The sequence below is a fragment of the Ursus maritimus genome, unplaced genomic scaffold, assembly GCF_017311325.1.
Source record: "Ursus maritimus isolate PB19 unplaced genomic scaffold, ASM1731132v1 scaffold_18, whole genome shotgun sequence".
Lineage (NCBI taxonomy): Eukaryota > Metazoa > Chordata > Mammalia > Carnivora > Ursidae > Ursus > Ursus maritimus.
The window spans coordinates 6,966,340-6,987,384 of record NW_024424230.1 but is presented as its reverse complement, the minus strand read 5'-3'; the positions used below and the strand labels follow the sequence as shown (position 1 = coordinate 6,987,384).

At 38.0% G+C, this 21,045-nt stretch overlaps 1 long non-coding RNA gene across 1 annotated transcript in view; it reads left to right on the top strand.

The window, feature by feature from the left end:
- Positions 1 to 21,045, top strand: part of LOC103658403 — a 460,353-nt gene that overhangs the window by 201,125 nt on the left and 238,183 nt on the right. Inside the window, exon 4 of the long non-coding RNA XR_567151.2 lies at positions 10,933 to 11,036. This is a non-coding gene — a long non-coding RNA (uncharacterized LOC103658403). The remainder of the gene's footprint in view (positions 1 to 10,932; positions 11,037 to 21,045) is intronic.

Here is a 21,045-nt window from a genome sequence, read left to right as displayed (position 1 = left end):
ACTTGGTCTTCTGTTACTGAAACCATAACCATAAGAGCAATGTAAGATCAGACTTTTATAAGAGAACATATATGCTCGAGAATGACCACTGTGGAAGGAAGTGGAATCTAGGACATTCTTGCAGAACCGTGCAGCTGTGCCCTGCACAAGACCCCATGTCTAAGTGAGAGTCATTTGTATTGTGCACATTACAGATGTGTGTATGATCACATTTTTTCCCCTAGAATATGGCAATAAAGAGTCATGAGACCGGTATATTTCACAAGTTCTATAGATGGAAGTAAAGTGTCTGGAGGTAGGGATGCTTTTCAGTAATTTGTAGGAATGTGCCATCTGAGCAACCAGCAACCCTGAGGATATCCTGTGGACTTAGTAGTCTTCGATGTTGAAACCCTCCCTTCTGTCCCAGTCATCAAACTTTCTTTGCCAGGAAAGCATTCTGGCTTGATAGCCTACCTTGCAATCAAATTTTATCGGGAAGTCACTCTTCTTTTGCTGACTCTGGAGGATACTGTCCAATGCTGATAATAAGGAAGATTCTAGGGAAAAAATACCTCTGTTGCCACAACCTTAAACTTACAGTGCTGTACCCTTCTCAGTTGCCAATCATTGGAAGAAAGATTATAGCATGCATTTGGCATGAAAAATGAGAAACTTGGGACAATTTAAATGGAAGACTTTCATTCTGCAAGAACTAAAAAACTGGCCTAAATCAAATGACTGAGTGGAGTGGCTGAGGAAGGGACAGTAGAACAAAAAGTCCCCTTATTAGCCTCTGGTTTGACTTTCTTGGATAAGCTTTAGTGGTCAGATTCCTGATCGATATTCGCCATTCAGCATTGTGAGAAGTGTGCCTTGGAATATCGACAGTCTGTAGAACTCTGTTCGTATTTGAACCCTCACTTGTAATACAGTATCATTTTGTTTGACAGTGGTATAGCTTTGATTTAATTAGAGGTAGTAGGGATCGTAGCATAAAGATGAGGCATTGAAAAATATATCCTGGAAATATCTGGGATACATAATTTCGGAGTGGATAATTGACAATTTAACACATCTTTGAAAGCTAGAGAGCCCTTGTGGCAACCTGAATGGATACTCTTAGCTCTGTGCTAAAACATAGGTCAGGATCATGTTGTAATGGGGGCCTAGCCACAAAAGAGGCTGCATTTGAAACTTTCCATGGAAAAATGGGACCCTAAGACTTAGGATTGGAGTCTTTGGGTAAGTAAACCCAAAGGTATTCCCCACTCCCACATACCTTTGAGGTCTTCCAGAGGGCAGAAGTAGTTCCTACCCCGTACCTGGACACTGGGCAATGACCTCCCTTCAAGCATTGTCTGGCAAGAAGAAGCTTGTTTTCCTCGAGCACCAGTATCACCTCTCCTCCTCCTTGCCTTCGGGTCTCAGTACAGCCCACACAGAGAAGTTCAAGCCTCCTACAGAGAAGGAGTTCTGATCTGGCTGACATTTACTGGCAGGAACTGGGGGACACGAGGAGGAGTAGGTCTTTGGGGAGTTAGGCCTTGAGGGAATTATGCTAAGGGAGGGGGAAAAGAAATATAAAGCTAAAGTAGTTATGTCACTTCAGTATTGCTGCTGTAACAAATAACACAGATGCAGTGCCTTAAAATAACATACACTTTTCACCTGACTCTTCTACAGGCCAGAAGTCTAGAATGGCTCAACAGGGCTGTGCTCCTTCCGGGGGCTCTGGAGAAGAACTCATTTACTACCCTGTCTAGCTTCTAGAGACTTCCTGCTTGCCCAAGCTTGCAGTTCCTAGTGTCACACCAGATTCTGCTAATCTGAATTTGACCCTCCTGCCTCTGTTTACAGGACCCTGTGATAACACTGGGACCACCTGGATAATTTCCCCCATCACAGACTTGTAAAATTAATCACCAGTGCAACGACCCTTTTCCACGTAAGGTAACATGTTCACAAGTTCCAAGAATTAGGCAAGGACATCCGTGGACAGTCATTATTCTGCTTGCAATAGGAGAGGACTAACACATGAGGGAAAGTGGTCAATGATTTAGGATTCGTGCTTTGCAAGGACACTTGGGACTCATCCCAGTGGTGCTCTGGGAATAGCCCCTAAAGTCCAGACACAGCCGTACCTATAACAAACAATGCAAAGATGCCAGAACTTCCTTCACATAAATGGTGAGGGGCTCCAGCTGTTGTATACATTACAATGAATATATTACACGTAGCCAGAGAAACCGTCACTTGACTATGTTATAGAGGGGGCAGTGAATTTGCATCAAGCTGAGGAACTCAGGCGTGGGAGAACATCATGTGCAGGAGACATTATCTTATCCCTCGAGGTTGCTCACTGAAAACCCAACCCTGAGAAATGGCTCAGGTGAAGAGTGGTCAGGAGCTTGCCCTCTTGGCACACCCAGGAGGGACAAGCAGGATCCCTCAGGAACAATGGCAGCTTGCCTCTCTTAACATAGCTCTGATCGCAGATGCTACAGCAGATGCAGTATTTTAAACAGACCCCATCCTCACAGCTTCTGGCGTTTGCTATGTGGCTTTTTATCTGGCAACTGCTTTCTTCTCTGTAACCATCGTCAGGGAGGATTTGGAACAGTTTGCCTCTAAATGGCAGGAACAGCAGCACACATTCATTGTCTTGCTCTGGGGCTGTGTTACTTCTCCCACTGTCTTTCATAATAGTGCACAGGGACCTCAGTAATCTTGACGTTCTAAAGAATAGCATGTTGGTTTGCTCGCTTGTTAACATTGTGCTAATTAGACCTGGTCATCAGGAAGTTACAAGTACCCTAATTTTTTTTTTTTTTATCACAACACATGTATACCAGGATGTGGGAGATAAACTCCATGGACACTTAGAATACTTCCATGCCAATAAAACGTGTAGTGAAAACTACAGGTTTCAATCCTGCTTGGACACTCCCCTCTAAGGAAAGGGAAAGTTGCTGCACCTTGCATCTCCTGCCAGTAAGAGTAACTGGTTGGTTGACATCTGGATTTTGAAGGCCACATGTATCTTATCTATGAATATGTTTCTGTGAGAGGGATTTTCCCAGCTGTTGGCTTCTCTGCTGCCCCTACCTCGGAGTTCCCAGCCCTTCCTCTCCTTTCACTTTGCAGGTTTTCCCCTTCTTTTTCCCCAAGCCCCAATCTGTTCTCCATTTCTCAGCAGTTGCAAGGGGTCTAGATTCATTTTCCTTAGCTTAAATTGATGTTAAGCACGAGGCACACTTTCTTGCAGATTTTCATGCCACCTTATCAAATGTGAAGTTCACCTCATAACGTGTATCATGCACAAAAGAGTAATTAATGGAATTACACTGTTTTATTTTGCTAACTTAGGGATAAATATTTTTCTAACTAGTTTCATATTAGTATTTACCACAGCAGAAGTCCGAGACACAGTAGGGTGCTTTTCTGTAGTGGCACTGGCTCCCCTATCATTTAACTTTTTAAGTTTTCAGTGCTTGGTTTCTTCATTTTTTTACTCCTGTTTAAACTTTATGGAGGCAAAATTTTTGGTCTTAAACTTATAAATGATGAATAGCTAAGTGTTATACTGACATGTTTAAGAAATTAAAAATAATAAAATCCTAAAAGTATCCTAAAAGATGACAATAGGAGATTCTGAACTTTAAAAAACAGGACTGACCTGACGCGTGCAGGGAATGAGCAAGCAGTTGAACAGTTAAGCATTGCAAAGCTGAATTGGGGACATCCTTTGATATTTTTGATGTTATACCACTCAAGAGCTGACACTTTTTTTTAAATATAAAAATAAGTGCTTTTTTTGGGTAAAGTGATTTTCAGTCTATTGTTTAAAGTTCAGATTATCCTGCTTATGTACTTGTGTATGACAGTAGATTTCACTACACTAATTTATCAACTTAGAGCTTGGTTTGGCTTATACACCCAAAGGGTAAATTCACTTGTGATGCATTGCCTGTGTATTACTAATATAAGCATCTCTTTTTCCCTAAAACTAGTTCTGTAATATTTTTGTTGGAGTAACAGATGCCAGCTTTTTTTTTGGGGGGGGGGGCTGGTGAGGGAGCTGGAGCATGAGGGAAAGTACTAAGCAAGGTGTTCTGAGGAAGGATTGTGCGATCTGAGAGGTCTGATGTTGAGATATGCCACAGGGATCTCCAGCACCGCGTGGGTCACAGCACACAGCTCTCGAGTTCGGAAGCAAAGTCATTGCCTCTGTGAGCCAGAATAACTTTGGAAAACCTCCCTCAGTGCACTGCTGGTCACTGGTAGAACCAGAGCCCATGGCATTCGTCCCAGAAGAGAAGGAAGTGTGTGCCATGTGGAGAACTAAGTCTGGTAGAAAAAGAATGGGAGGGACCTCTTCAGATGAGAGCTAGGAATCTACTTTGACTAAAGAGAAATGCTCATGTTGATACATAATGAGAAATGGTTAATAGTTTGGATCCTCTGGTAGAAGATGCTTCATGACTGAGACGTTGGGACTCCATTCAGCAGTCAGTGGAGAATCACTAGGTGTTTTCGGTGTCAGAGGAGGGTGATTAGAATTCAGTGCTGGTGTGCTCACTGAGTTGACTATCAACACCAATCTCAGATTCCTGTGGTCTTTCATAGGGATGGTTTTCGTTACATTCTGTATAGATTTTAGGAGAAAATGACTTGACTATTAAAAACTTGCTTCAAAATAAGAAAGTAGCTCTTCCTCCAAATTCAGCAATTTAATTCTGCTTTTTCAGCACAGATCCTTGTTTCGTATAATTAAATATGCAGCTTTTAAAAAGTAAACGTGTAATTTAGGAAATAGAAATCACATTTAATTTATAAACTCTCAGTAGACTATATTATCAGAGAAGCAAAATTGTGATTGGTGAATTTTATTTTCCTTAGATTGATATCACATTATTTTGTTTCAAGTTTTTATTTAAATTCTGGGTAGTTAACGTTTAGGATAATATTGGTATTTTCAGTCTTTGTTATCTGGCTTAGTTCAACCTTCTTTATTCCAGTATCACTGTTACAAGTCCTGTTCCTAGGGAGACACTCAAGGCCCTGTTCAAAACCTAGACTGAACTTGATGTGCATTTTTACCTTTCTTTAGGTTGAATTCTTACTGTTACTTTAACACCTGTCTTGTTTTATTCTTGATATCTGTTTTGCTCTGTGTAGGTTAAATCTCTTTTACCCTATACATCTGATATAGAGAACGTTATAGAATTGAGGTTCCTTCTGGCCTACATAGGACACAGGATGACCCAGATAATGAGTGAATACTTCTTTGTAGTTCACAGAACTAATATTTGTATGTAATGAACCATTTAAGTGCATCTCTACAGTAGAATCTAAACTGCAGCCCTACCGACAATGGAGTCTAGTCTTCCAGTTCTTAACACGTATGGGAATGTTAGAGGGGAAGAACGGTACTGAGTACTAATAGGCAACCTTTGGCAAAGGAAGGTAGGTGAGATACTGAAATTTGACTTTGAGGAATTCTTTTTCTCAAAAAGAAGTTCCAATTTTCCACAAAATGACAACAAAGTAAAACAAAATGCACTTTATTAATGCTTAACATGAAATTAAAAGGTCATAAAATTAGGATATTTAATATACGGGGCTTGGTGAGACATATGAAATGTTGGCTTTGAAGACTGACGAGGGCTCAAATCCCAGCCCCGTTAATTCTTAGCTGTGACTTTCCTTCTAACCTTTACTTTTTCCTGTGATCAATATTAGCTGGAAGTACAGGTAGGCTAATTTGTTCTTGATAGTATTTCAAGAACAGAAGAAAAAATCTAGTACAGACAAAGGTCTAAGGATTTTTAATGTAAAGTTTGAAAAAAAAATCTTTTAAAGATTTTATTTATTTATTTGCCAGAGAGAGGCAGAGCGGAAGCAGGGGGAGTGGCAGACAGAGACAGAGGGAGGGGGAGAAGCAGGCTCTCTGCTGAGCAGGGAGCCTGATGCAGGACTTGATCCCAGGACCTGAGCCGAAGGTAGATGCTTAACTGACTGAGCCACCCAGGCGTCCCTAAAGTTAGAAAAATCTTAATGATTTTCCTTAAATTAGAAAAAACAAAGCTAACATTAACTTAGATAATTATCAATAAGTTGGATTTCGTGGTAAATATAGTGGTATAGCTGTGTTTTTATTTCTATTAGATTTACTAAAAAACCCATGTATGTTTTGTCACACTTATTATAGATTATAGTTAAATAATTTGTATTGAGTTAAGAAATAACTGTGTTGTAGAAAATACATACTTATTCTCCCCTTGGAAGCAGTTAAAATATAAGTTAGAGCAAGTTATAGCTCTATCATCAAATAGCTTCATACCTCACTTTAAATAAAAACTAAGGTCCTGACAATGACTTACACAAAGGAAGGTCATTCAAATCAATACGCCAGAACATTCTAATTAATGCCTGTTATCTCTACCTACTGATTAATAGTAGCCATTTTCCGAAGTGTCCTGTTCAAACAGTAATAGTCCCCCTATTTATGAGGCATTCCATAATCTGGCCCCTGTAATCTCTCAGATCTCAGCTTCTAGTCTTCAACCCTTGCTTATTCTTCAGAAGCAGAGGCTTTCTTGTTATTCCTCACACATACCAGGTAGGGCTCATCTCAGGACCTTTGCACTTGCAGTTTTCTTTGCCCAGCATGCTTTCCCTCTATATCTGTGTGGCTCACTCTCTCACTTCTTTCACGTCTTTACTCAGTGAAGCCTTTGCTGTCCATCACACAGTCATGCTATTCAAGAGTGAAAATTCATGTCATGTTTATAAGGAGAATCATTAATTAAAATACTAACTAAGTATATAGATTTGTTAGCCAGGTAAGTGGAAATGGTGCAGTGGGAACAGTAAGGCAGTACAGAGGTAGCAGCTTCAGAGAAGGGCTTCTATCCTTAGGGTTGGAGAAGAAAGGGAAAAGACTGGAATTATTAAACCATGGAGCATAGAAGATAAGCCTTGCAAAGCTTGGTCCAGATTGTTAAGGGCAGAGTGCTGCTTAACCGGGTGGTGGTGTCATTAGAGAAAGGGATTCATGGAGCTAGGCTTAGAGCATCTCTGAGGAGAAGCCACCACCCGGCCCATGCAAGTAGTTTTCTGGGAACATGGCAGTGTGATAAGACTGGTTCTGCAAATGCTGGGGAAACAAAATAAAAACTGGCTTTAAGTGCTTCAGCTGGAATGCTCTCCTGCTGGAGTAAAGCATGGCTGGAAGGACACTGGTAGAACCAGGAAACAAGAAGGAAGTGAACAGGAAGTAGAAAGTCCATTCTTCCTTCTCTTATCTTAGTTTCCTTCTAGGGAAGCTTGGTGGGCCCTGCAAGGAGCCTGCTAGCTAAGTAGGGAGGTGGTTTGCAAAGTCGTAGCTTCAGCATTACCAAGTAACATACAGAAGGGTGAGTTTGAAGCTCAAGGACAGATGTTGAATACTTACCATAGCCAGGCTTTCTAAAACTTCAGTACCTTTCCACATTTCCTCTTTCCTACCCTGCTTTTTTTCTTGTTAGTCCTTCCTCTTTAAGTGCCATATCGTTTTACTTTCAGTGTTTATTGTCCATCTGCGCTATTAAAATATAAGCTTCATAACAACAGTGATCTGTGTATATTTTGTTCAATGTTTTATCCAACCTGGAAAAATTCCTGGCACAAAGGAGGTCATCTATTTTGAATATTTATATGAATAATAATACGAAGCAACAGCTAGTTAACATATATTTAGCCTCAAAATAGTATTATGTACTAATATATTGTCACCCTTATAAAGAAATCAGTATATAAACACATTAAACAACGTGCCCTAGGTCACATACCTAGTAAGTTGGAGGGTCAAGATTTGAGTCAAGGCAGCTGGCTCTTCTGAAACCTGCAGTCTTACCTACCAAGCCAAATTGAAATTGCAAACAAAAATACTAAATGCACTCTTCCAATTATCTGCGCTTCACAAAGTCTAACTATAATATCCCAAAGCATTACCTTATGTCAACTACGCACAGGCCTAATGATTAAGAAGAAATAATGTTATTGGATTTATCTTTAAAATTCTAGCCTTAAAATGATGGGTAAATATAATTGGCAATAGTGTGCCCTTTGAAAGATGTCACCAGCGCTAATAGAAGGAAATTTCTCAGGGCTTAAATAGGCTTGCCGGAGTCACAATTTCTTTGGAACAAAGCCCTCACTTGGTTCAGTAAAAACAAGAATTCAGCCCACAACAGTGGTGCCTTCATTAATGTGATGTCAAAGTGTTTGCATTATTAGTCCAGTCTGCCCAGTGTGGTGCACAAAAACTTCTTCCAACCCAAACCTCTATTTCTCTTGTGATTAATATTTTATTAAGCATTAATAAATACAAAAAGAGTGCCTAGAAGGAATACAATAACATTCCTCTCCATAGTCACAGAGGGAGATAATCTTTCTTGATATACAGCATATACACACTACTGTAATATTTATCTTCGTTTTTCCCTCAAATTTTAAAACTGTCTCAGAACAAAGAGTTTATTTAAAAAGACAGTGCATCTTATTAGCCAAATGGAGGAAATAATTCAGTTTCAAATGGCTTGAAATGCCTTTTAAAATCTGTTACTATGTTTCTTCATCCAAAGATGAAGGGGTGTCCCTGTGGCGCGTCTATACTCCTGTGGAGTGAAGTGGGTTCTGCGGGTCACTGTTTGAGGAACAGAGACTTCAGTCCCCATTGTGGCTTTGGATGTCTGCCTTGGGACGTATAACTGTATGCACTTCCAGCATCTTTCTTTACATTTACACGTCCTCTTGGAATTTTTCCAGGCTATGGAAGTTTGTGTAATTCTATCAAGATTACAGATTCATAGATTATTCTGGCCATTTTAGTAATGCTAGCCGTTATTTACTGAGGAAAGGGCATGTAGCTTAGTGTGCATATTTTACTTTGAAACGTGCCAACAAATCTATGAGGTGAGTATTCTAATAACTGAGGACAATAAGGTCTGGGGCACCTGGATGGCCCAGTAGGTTAAGTTTCTGCCTTTGGCTCAGGTCATGATCCCAGGGTCCTGGGATCTAGCCCCACGTCAGGCTCCCTGGTCAGTGAGGAGCCTCTTCTCCCTCTCCTGCTCCCCCTGCTTGTGTGTGTACTTTCTCTCTGTCAAATTAAAAAAAAAAAAATCTTAAAAATAAGGTGCAGGTTTATAGGGTTGAAATATAGGACCAAGGCCACCCAGACGGTTGGTGAGGGGGTAGGAAGAGAACATTGCTGATTCCATGGCCTTGTTCTTAACCTCGAGGGCATAGAGCTAGAGTGGCAGAGGGATGTGAGATGAGGATGTTTCATTTAAAATTCCATGTTGTTAATGACATTTATTCTCTCTCTGCGATGATACTTAGTATCACTAATGCAACAACTTTCCTTTGTAGATTGGGATTATTCTCTCTCATAGATCAAGGATGAGCAAATGATAGGGTGGAGGAAGTAGATGGAATCAAGTTTATGGCCGCTTCTGTGGGGCTTCTGAGGGGCAGCCAGTACAGCCAAGCATGCGCTCACTTTTCTTGCATCCCCAAAATGTGGGATGAGTCTTACCTCTCATTTTGAAGAAGTTGCCACCCCCCAATTCACACAACTGTGGCTAATAACAGGAGTCCTGATGACTGACATAGCCTGTAGCAGTGTGTGCCCGTTGATGTGACTTCCAGAAATAAATGTTCCGTGAGAGAATCTTTTATTTATTTTGCATATTCTAAGCAATAAAACCTACGTTGAAATACTTGGTATATAGTAATGGATCTACTGGGAAAGAAGGGGTGTGGGAGGGAGAATGAAGGGGAAAAAAACATGTTTTAAAACTTAAATTATAAGGATAAAATGATTTACTGTACAGAGTTGAACTCCTTGAAATGAAAACTCTTCTAAAACTTTAGTAGCAATAGACTTAAATAGTATCAGTCATCCACTTTCTATGTATACTTCCAGTTCCTTCTCACCAGAAGGTTGGGGCTAACACTTCCTCAGTGAGGGGGTCTCTCTTTTAGTTTAAATCAAAGGGATTCTATTTTCAAAGTTATCCCAGGGATGTCGATCCTCTTGTATTTGTCCTATTACTGTCTATGCTGAGATGGAGATTTTTCAATTGAGTCCAATTGTTATTGAGTTCTCCATCTTTGAATCTGAAAGTGCTCGAAGCTCATTGTGTCTCTGAAATGCTGAAAACCTGCTGGAGGCTTGTTTGACTTCTTAGATACAGGAATGATAGACTGTACCTTCCACACACTCAAATTTTTTCTGTCGTGTGTGTGGGTATGTGTACCTTCCTGAAAGCTCTCTTCCCTGGACCTAAAATAATAAGTTTATTTTGTTCTTTCTCCTTCATTAGGATGATTCATAAGTATCACACCTGAACTGAAAAGAGGCACCCCATTGTACAAAGTCATGACTGATTCTATAAAATTCATTGTAATCCTTTGAAATCAGCATCCTAGAGACAACATTAAATGATCTAATTTTTCTTGACTTTTTAATTTTAGGAATACCCTCCTGTAGTTTTCAGAATTCCTAAAGAGTATATTTAAAACAATTTCTTGGGGCACCTGGGTGGTTCAGTCAGTTAAGCATCCAGCTCAGTTTTGGCTCATGTCCTGATCTCAGGGTACTGAGATTGAGGTGTCTGCTTGAGTTGCTCTCTCCCTCTCCCTCTGCTCCTATCCCCGATGCTTGTGCTCTCTTGCTTACTCTCTCATAAACAAATCTTACAAAACCCACAAAAAACAATTTCTTTCCCCCCAAAAAGTAAATTTTAATAAATATTATTCTGGTTGGGATATTACAAGGAAAAGACATTTAAGAAAAATTTTGGGTTATTTCATTCATTTTATGTAATTATTGGTGCATATATATGTATTTTAGTACTGTGTATATATATAAAATGTAAATGCTTTGAACTCTTTTTGTAGATGGGAGAGTTTTATGTTCAAGAACTAAACTGCACTCAGTTGAAGAGTATCTCTCGGAAAGTGTTGACTCTTGGCATCTGGTCTCTCCCCTGAACTACGAAGTGGTAAGGTTGATAACGTTTATGATTTATTTTATGTCTGATACACTTTTTAAGAAAGGAATTTGTGGAGGTCGTTTGTGTAGTGTATAATGGCTTACTTTTAATCACAGTGAAATTCCTTTGAAGCATTTCTTTTAAATCTTGCTGTGCTGGATTTGAAAGAAGAAGAGTAGGTAAGTGTTAGTCCTGGTTCTGGTCTTCTGTGTGGCTGCCTTGCCTTGGCTATCAAGTCTAGCGGTGACTCTCGTGACTAGTACATGGCAACTGTTGTGATCTTGAAATCGAGAGGATTTAAACTCTCCATAAAATGTCGGGTGGATGTTTAAGTAATGAGAAAAGATCCCGAGAATTTGTTTCACTTTTCCTAGAAAGGAGAACCTAGAAAGGAGAACCTGTCAGGGAGGGGCAGTGCCAGCTATGTTTGGAGATGAGATTAGTGTTGTTTGATAACAGGGTAGTACACATTTACAACAGAAACTGAAGAGTATATATTTCTGATAATGTTCATTAAAATTTCTAGCGTAATGTACTTTATCAGAGCCTCAAATACAATCCGTCGCAAAAACAAACTTGGCAATCTCCTTGGTACTCTGCTCCCACAGGAGGCTGCATTTATAAGACTTTTGTATACGCTACAGGCCAGATTTCTGTTCTGTATTAAAAATCTGAAGCTAAAGAGTGTATTTATCCATAATTGATGCCCCCTATAGCAGAACATTTTGTTAACATTCAAGAAATCTAATGACCTTGAACATTTAAATTAATGCTTTAGTGAACTTTGATCTATTCTCTTAAAATTCTGCTTTGTATATTTTATATTTATTGAGACCAACATTGCACCTCTACTCTGTGTAAGGCAGGAGCTGCAAAAAATTGGGAGGAACAACCCACATCCAATTATTTTTTAAATATTTCCTCATGAATTTGGTGTTTTTGGTAGATAAAATGTCATATTTTCAAACATGATGTATCTTATTTATTTCCATAATAGTTGGAGTAATTTATACATGCAAATATATATTTGGACGACTCAATAGGAGGAAAGAAATAAACATCTGTCAAGACTGTTAATATTGTGTAACCCTTGTAAACATTTCAGCAAGTCTTTCAACTGTTCTGGGAATAATTGTGCCCTTGTAAGTTTATGATCAAGGGTTTCAGTAAAAATGTTTGTCATGATGAAATGCAGGCTATTCTTCAACAGATTATTGGCTCTTTTATGTTGCTATGGCTGATTCTCCGCCTTCTTTCCAATGCTATTTGGATAGACAGTTTCTTCAATGAACCAGGAAGTATAAATTGGAAATATATTGAGCAAATTGTTCAAGGTGTCTCGTTCCAAAGAAGGAATAATTTCTCTGTTAATATTTTATAGCTTCATGCTAATGAGGAGATTCTGTAGCTAGCAAGAGAGCAATTTAGGCCACAAAGTAGAAGTAACTTTGTAACTAGGAGAAGAAATGAATGCTGAAATCTTTGCTGGAATGTTGTGGGCTTTTTCAATATTTTCAGCCTCTGCTAATAAGGCATCCCGCTTAGTTATCAGTCTACTTGGCCCTCACTAGCTCAAGGCTTGATTTTAAAACCTGAAAATCTTCCATAGTTAGAGGAGAGATGGGATGAGGCAGACGCACATTAAAGGAAACAGTACAAATGAGCTCTGTTAGCAATGATCAAAAGCAAAATGTGAAGAAATTTTAGCAGGAAGAGGAGGGTTATCCTTTTCTCACTTGGGCTAATGATTTTTTTTTCCTTTGCGTTCAACTAAGGGTCTCACCTCAAAGCCCCTGAGTGGGAGGTTTTTATTCTTGTTTTGGTTTTAAATTTTATCCTCAAAATGAAGTTTCTAAAATATATTAACAATGTGGAAAGAATAGTGAATTGGAAATTTAAGAGCTGACCATCTTTTTTTGGGTTATGTCCCCCCCGACTAGCCGTGTGACTTTGGGAAGTGACCTGACATCCCCTGCATAGAGAGTGTTTTCCCTAGAATGAGAACACGGCACTAGGTTTCCTTCCTGTAACATGAATTCATATTTCTCTGGGATTATATCATCCTGTAACTGTTAAAATGTTGTCTTTTCTGTCTAGAGGGTTCATTTACTTATGCTTGCCTGATTTAGCAACATGATATGGGATCATCATACATTCCATTTCAGTAAATATTTCTTTTTTATCAAACGGGTAGTAACTCTGCAGCAATCCTTGCTAATCTTATGAGCCATGTGATAGATGGACCCATTATTGATGACACTTCATAGGAAATGCATATGTTGCTGTTTTTCCACAGACTTTGATGTTCTAATCATGACCTTGAAGAAAACTAACGTGATACCATTTTCACACGCTGGATTTTGACCTCGTAAGAACAAACGCACAAAGTATTTGTTCCGTTTCTCCGAGATGCTTTTGAGTATTTCCCCCAAACTCATCTTGGGAGATCTTTTAGTAATTGTGTTGCACAAGAATTCATACAAACATAACTGAAGTTTTGGGTAAGAGATAGTAATATTGCCAATTTATGAGATGTAAAGATACAGGAACTCCTGTAAGAGTATAATATATGAAATAGAATATTGATACTATAGTAAGTCATTAAATTGAATTTGTTTTACTTGGAAATTCTTTGTATATTGGATATTACTTTAGGATACTGGCAAACTTTATAAAAGTAAATTTTCAAACTGAGGTACATATAGCTTTGAGGATAGAGAGTACATGAACAAGGTTAGTTTTACAAAATTACATTATCAGATGAAGTTAATAGTTGATATCAAACATACATGCACACACCCCAGTACAATTTCATATGATTATTAAGTATTTTTTCTAGTATATCCAAGGACAGAGGGTAATGACTGTTGTTTTATTCTGTTATTATTCTCTGAGAGTCATTAAATGCAGTGCATATTTAAATAGCAGACAAAGGTGTAAGACAGCTAGTGTGTTAATTTATTAGTGTTTATAATTATTTAATGCACAGTATGGATTATGGAGAACATTTTGTAAAGCATGTAGCTATTCCTGGGAGATTGGAGACATCTTAATGGCAATGGATGGCTTTAAGAAAAATAATCTTCAAGGGATTTGCTTAGTCTATTATGTGAATAGGAGTGACTTTGACCAAGTTACTGTAAAAGCTAATTATCTGTGTTTTCCTTTCTCCCTATGGCTATCATCCTGAATGAAAGACACACTAGGCAAATGCAAGTTTTGTTATTGCTTTGCATCAGTGCAGAAATAGTCTTAAGGATGATCATTAGGGGCGCCTGGGTGACTCAGTCAGTTAAACATCTGCCTCTTGGTTTTGGCTCACGTTATGATTACAGGATCGTGGGATCCAGCCCAATGTTGGGCTCTGTACTCAGCACGGAATCTGCTGGAGATTCTCTCCCTTTTCCTCTCCCTGCTCACATGCACTCTCTCTCTAAAATAAATAAACTCCTAAAAAAAAAAAAAAAGTGATCATAGGCCAGTCCCTTTCTTGATTGGAGAAACCTGGTATATTTCTCTTGTGGATCAGCATGGGTGACAAGATGACCATATTCATGCTTAGAGCCAGTGGCATGTATTGAAGTGCGTCTAAAAGAGAGGCCAGGTATTTGACAGAAGCAAGTCATTGTATGAAGGCTACATATAAAGGCTCATATATCATAAGCCCTGGAACGTAGGGATTTTTTTTTTAGACACTACCTACCTCGTGTGTTTTTAAAATATGACTTAAGATATTCTTTTTATCATTGATTTTGAGCAATTTGATTATTGTGTGATTATCTGCAGTTTCAATCATCTTGTTTTTGCATTTATTGAGATTCATGGGTCTGTAGGTGTATAGTTGATCATATTTGAAAAGTTTTCAGCCGTTTCCTCCAGCTTTTTTGTTTGTTTTTTGTTTTTTTGTTTTCTCTTACTGCTCCCCTTTGGGGGTCTCCAGTTGCTTATATAGTGGACCATTTGAAGTTGCCACTGATTGATGGTGCTTTGTTCATTTAAAAAAAATTATTTTCTGTTTTATTTGGATAGTTCATATTGCTATATCTTCAGGTTCAACTATCTTTTCCTTTACCTAATTTGCCTTTAATCCTATCCAGTATATTTACCATCTCCTATATTACAGTTTTTATCTTTTTATTTCTTTCATGTCTCAATTTGTTAACCATGTGAAATACAGTTAGTGTTTTAATGGCCTTAGTTGGTAATTCTAACATCCGTGTCAGTCTGTTTTGACTGATTTCCCTCCTCACTCTCAATATGGGTCATTTCTTGTTTCTTTGCATGTCTGGTAATACTTGACTGGATTCCAAACATTGTAAGTTTTATATTGTTGGATTCTGGAAACTTTGTGTCCATATAAATACCTTGAGATTTGTTCTGGGACACTTATTAAATTTCTTGGAAACAATGTGAGTCATTTGAGGTCTGGTGTTTAAGATGTCTTAGGTGGAAGTTGTGTTTAGTCCAGGACTGATTATTCCCCATACTTGGAGCAAAACTGTCCTTGTGTCTGAACCCAGCACCTTGTGAATTCTCAATTTTCAACATGGTCAGTGGGAACAGGTGTTATTCCAAAGTCAGTGTGAGCACTAAGCATTGTAACACCTAATCTCGCTTGCTGCTTTTTCTGACCTCACACATTTTCTTCCCCTGCATGCACTCTTCATCAGTTTGTTGTATACTTGAAGAAATTCTCAGTAGATCCTTAGAATTCTTCCTGTTGCAGCTCTTGGGTAGCCTGTTCTGCAGTCTTTGGCCATTTTGGTCTCTCTGGACTCACAGTCCCATTGTCTCAACTTTTCAAAAACATTGATGAAATACATTTGAATGAAAGGTAAGTTGCTCACTCAAGTCCAGATATGAGGACAGAGCTCCAGGAGGTCATAAACAGCTATTGCTGAATGTCATATGGTTGTGATCATGTTTTTTTGTTTTTGTTTTGGTTTTGGTTTGGTTTTTGATAGCACTGCATGGCTACTAACTAATGTGCAAGAGGAAAAATGAATATTTAATTGAGGTGAAATGTTATGGTCAAAATAATTGGTGAAGCAGAATCCAGCTCCCCGTTTCTTTGGCCAAATTTGGGATATATAAAGTATTGGGATTTGAGGTAAAATTTTAGGTATTATAACTATTATGAAAATAAGTATAGATCTAACCTTTATCATTTGAGAATATGTTGACTTTTATTTCTTTAAAAATCAATACTGGTAAGTTACCATAAGTAATTTGGCATTTCTGTGGGATGATAATCTCATTAACTCTGGTGGAATTGCTACTCCTCACCTTAAGGCCAGTTTATGGCTGTTCTTTCAAGGGAAAATATATAATGCAATGCCCAGTACTTACGATAGGACCATGGGATTATGACAGTTAAGGAATCTGATTATCAAAATGATTTAGTTACTTGCTCTAGGTTCATGTAGAGCTTGGTGATAAAGTCTTACAACAAGTTTTTGTTTGTTTTAAAATATTTGGCTTATTGTGCTTTCCCATTCTTCATCATTCTATCATTTCTTGTGTGTCCCTTTGGCTATAGCATTTAGGAGCAGTACCTTTATTAAACAATATTCTTTAGCTTTGGGTAATGATTTATTTTTCATATATTCTTCAGAAATTCTTTGAAGGTTTCTTTATTTGCATAAAATCACATTATCTTACTCCCACATCCAACTAAATAAAAATTCTTTTTCTTCATGTATTCATTTAATTGCCAAGAATATCAATAATATTTTATGTATGTTTTCAGTATCCGTAACAGATTTGAGTATTGCAATTACAGCAACTCACAACTGAAACAATTTTTATTTTTATTTTTTTATTTTTATTTTTTTTTATTTTTATTTTTTTTTAAGATTTATTTATTTGACAGAGAGACAGCCAGAGAAAGAGGGAACACAAGCAGGGGGAGTGGGAGAGGAAGAAGCAGGCTCCCAGCAGAGGAGCCCGATGTGGGGCTCGATCCCACAATGCCAGGATCACGCCCTGAGCCGAAGGCAGACACTTAATGACTGAGCCACCCAGGCGCCCCTGAAACAATTTTTAAAGACTAGTACATGCTATGTTTGTTTAAAAACAATTTAAACAAAATTAGTATATGATATAAAAAGTTGAACAGGGTTTTTTAATGACTATTTCTACTTATCCTTATATATTCAATTACATTTCATAGTAGAAAGATCTTATAACATTAACATGGAAAAGCAATCTATAAAACTTATTTTAAAAAGTGATGGATAATATAAAATGAATATTATTTTAAAGATATAGATGAACTAGCTAGAAAATAAAAGAAATTCCTCTGGGCCAACAATGAAGATGAGATGAAAAGCCATAATGGTGAGAAGTCTCTCTGGCTTTAGCTGTCCTGGGAGCACTGCCAGTGTCAATATCAGATAGACCTTCTTTAATTATCATATAGGGGGAAGGGGAAAAGACAAGGTGTTGAACTTGATGTAAAGCATGAAGGTTTTCCTGAAATTCTCTCAGCCAGTTTTATTGAAGGGCTACAATTTCAGTGAAGAAATATAATTGGAACTAATTCTGGTCACTGTCAAAGAGACAATACAAAATCTTGTCTGTCTTCATCTGATTGCTGGAAAGGATAAAAATCACACCTAAGAATTGGTAACAAGAGACTTGCTTTCAATTTCACGTTCAAATATGCAGTTTCTGTGTTTTGCAGGAAACTTGAAGCTAAAAAATTAATGAGTGTGTTGGGTTTAAAATAACCTAGGACACCTGACAAAACAAAAATAAAATACTGTAGAAGAACACACACTAAGATGCTTTCACAGTTTAATTCAAATCACATGAGAAGAAAAGTTTCCGGGAGCAGGGTTCAGCAAAAGAACCAACAGCAGAAACAACCTCCTATTTGCAGTCATTGAGTTAACACCTGTGGACTCTGAGTATATTTGCATTATCAATGAAAGAAAAGGGAAAATAAGCACATTAGGAACATACCAGATCAAAAAAAAAAAAAAAAGACATGGCAGATTTAAGCAGAAACAAAGAGAAATGAGAAATTTACATTTAAAAAGTAAAAAAAAAATTACATCTAGATTCTTTCAAATGCAGTGGCTGGATTAAACAGGAGGTTAGATAGTACACACAGCTGAGAAGTGAGTAAACTGGATGATAGAGACGTAGTAAGTTGAAATGTGAGGATAAAAGATAAGCACAAATTTAATAAAGTTGCAGAACGGCAAGTGTGATTCAAAGAGATAATGCATGAAGCTTTTCTAGAGTTGATGAAAGACATGAATATTCAATTTCTAAACAACTCCATGAAAAATTATGTACAAGATGCCAAAAAGCTCATAGCTTTACTTGCATATATAAAAATGTAGATGCAATATGCATATGTAAGTATATACATATATATGTGTACGTATGTACAAATATGATTTAAATGACCTTTAAAAGAGAATGTTGAATTACGTGTCTAATATTCATGAAGTGAATATACCAGAGAGAAAATGAATTTACACTGAATTTATAGAAGCTATATGATTGCACGTATCAATGTGGATAAATTTCAAAGCATAACATTGAAATAAAAGCAAATTGAAGAATGATCTATTCAGCAAGATCCTGTAAAAAATTTCCAAAATTTAAAAATCCTATTGTCTTATTTTGGTATCATACACATGAGATGGCAGTAAATACATGCAGAAGAATGACACATGCCGAATTCAGTACAGTTCGTAGCTGTGTACGTGTGTGTGTGTGTGTGTGTACGTGTGTGTGTGTGTGTGTGTATTTAGTGAAATGATCAAAGGAATAAATGGGACTTTCCCAGTGTTTTTATTATTTTCTTTTCCTGGAAAATTTGGTATATGGTTATTTTCTTCACATTATCCTCTGTGCTCTTTAGATGTGAAATAGTTGATCATTTGATCACTCTAAACAGAGAAAGTGGTATATAGTGCTGGAGATAGTAGCTATGGACAGTAATTTAAGAAATTTTGCTCAAAAGAGGGGAGGGATAAAAATGAGCTAAGTACAAAGAGACGGGATTAGGTTGGTTGGTTGGTTTTTTGGGCTTGTTTTTTGGGGGGATTGGGGGAGGAGCATGTTTGTATGCCTAAAGTTGTGACCCTTTTTAAAAGTGAATTCTTCAATATGTGGGAAAGAGGAGTCCAGAGAATAAGGAAATATCCTACTGTAGATGGGAACATGGGCCCTTTTTCCTTCCATTCTAACCATCAATTCTGTACTAATTATCCAAGACAGCTGCCTTTTTTCCAGCCCAGGGTTCTTGAATTTCACGGAAGGACCTTATCCTTCTACCATATTGTGCAGTCTTGGTGGTTTGGCCAATACAAATGTCTTTTATTTATTTTATCTTAATTCCAGTAGCATGTTAATTATACTGTGTTTTATTAGTTTCAGGTATACAGTAAAATAATTCAGTAGTTCTACTACTCAGTGCTCATCTTGATTAAATGTGCTCTTAATCCCTTTTATCTATTTCATCCATCCTCCCACCCACCTCCCTCTGGTAACCATCAATTCTCTATAGATAAGAGTCCATCTTTTGGTTTGTCTCTTTTTCTCTTTGTTAGTTTTGTTTCTTAAATCATTCATATGAGTGAAATTGTATGGTATTTGTCTTATTCTGACTTATTTCACTTAGCATTTAATCCTCTAGATCCATCCATGCTGTTGCAAATGGCAAGATTTCATTCTTTTATCTATTTATACCACGTTCATCCATTTATCTATCGGTGGACACTTGGGTTGTTTCCATAATTTGGCTGTTGTAAATAATGCTGAAATAAACACGGGTGCATGTATGTTTTCCAATTAGTGTTTTTGTTTTCTTTGGCTAAATACCCAATAGTGGAATTATTGCATCATATGGTAGTTCTCTCTTTAATTTTTTGGGTAACTTCCATACTGTTTTCCACAGTGGCTGCACCAGTTTGCATTCTCACCAACAGTGTGTAAGTGCAACAGTTCCTTTTTTCCATGTCCTTGCCAGAAGTTGTTGTTATTTTAGTCAAATGCCTTTTTAAAAAAATATATTCCCAGCTATAGCATATACAACCCAAGCTAGGTAGTAATGTTGTTGAGCTAAGGCCTAAGGCTAGACCTACAATAATTCAGTTGATGAAAGAAGATATTTCTGGGGTTACCTGGGTGGCTCAGTCAAAGATCTGCCTTGGGCTCATATCATGATCCCCGGGTCCTGGGATTGAGCCCTGCATTGGGCTATCTGCTTAGCAGGGAATGTGCTTCTCCTTCTCCCCATGCTCCTCTCCCTGCTCATGCTCTCTCTCTCTCTCCCTCTCTCTCTCTCAAATAAACCAGTAAGATCCTTAAAAAAAAAAAAAAAATTCTCTCCCACACAATAAATAGCTGGTTCTGGTTTACAAGGTCATTCAGAGATCTAGTGTATTCCCCTCTCATTTACCCACCGTGCACTAGGGCCTTGTTCTTGTCTATTTGAACAAGCTAAGCTTAAAGTGCCCCTGTGTTCTAGCTACAAACAGGATCAGGGAAGCAGGTACTGGAGCAGCAAGAGTAGGCTGGGGACTGGCCCACAACACTCACACACAAGGAGAATCCAGTCGCATGGCCATGTGAGTGGGGGAAAGGGAAGCTGAGAGATGTAGTCATGAGATCAGGAAAGAAGGTAGAGGACTTTGTCAGAGAATTTGTTTTTCATTTTGCCAAGTCACTCTGCTTTCCTCATGGGTAATGAATCTGACCTTGATGACACAGGGAAAAGGCAGTTTTAGCAGTGCCAGGGGTAAAACTGAACCCTCCTTTCTGCCTCCTACATCAATGTGGTGCACGGTTTTGATATTTTCTGATGTAAGATTTCTCAGCTTCCCTTCAATTCTTCTAGCACCTTTACATAAATCTAATATATACTTCCTGTTGCTCAGGTTAACCAGATTTGGGTGATGTAGGTTGCATACAAAGAATCCTAACAATTACAAAATAGAATATGAAAGGAAGTTCCTCTATAATGTACAATGTGTTGGGGCCCTAGGCAAAATGTTTG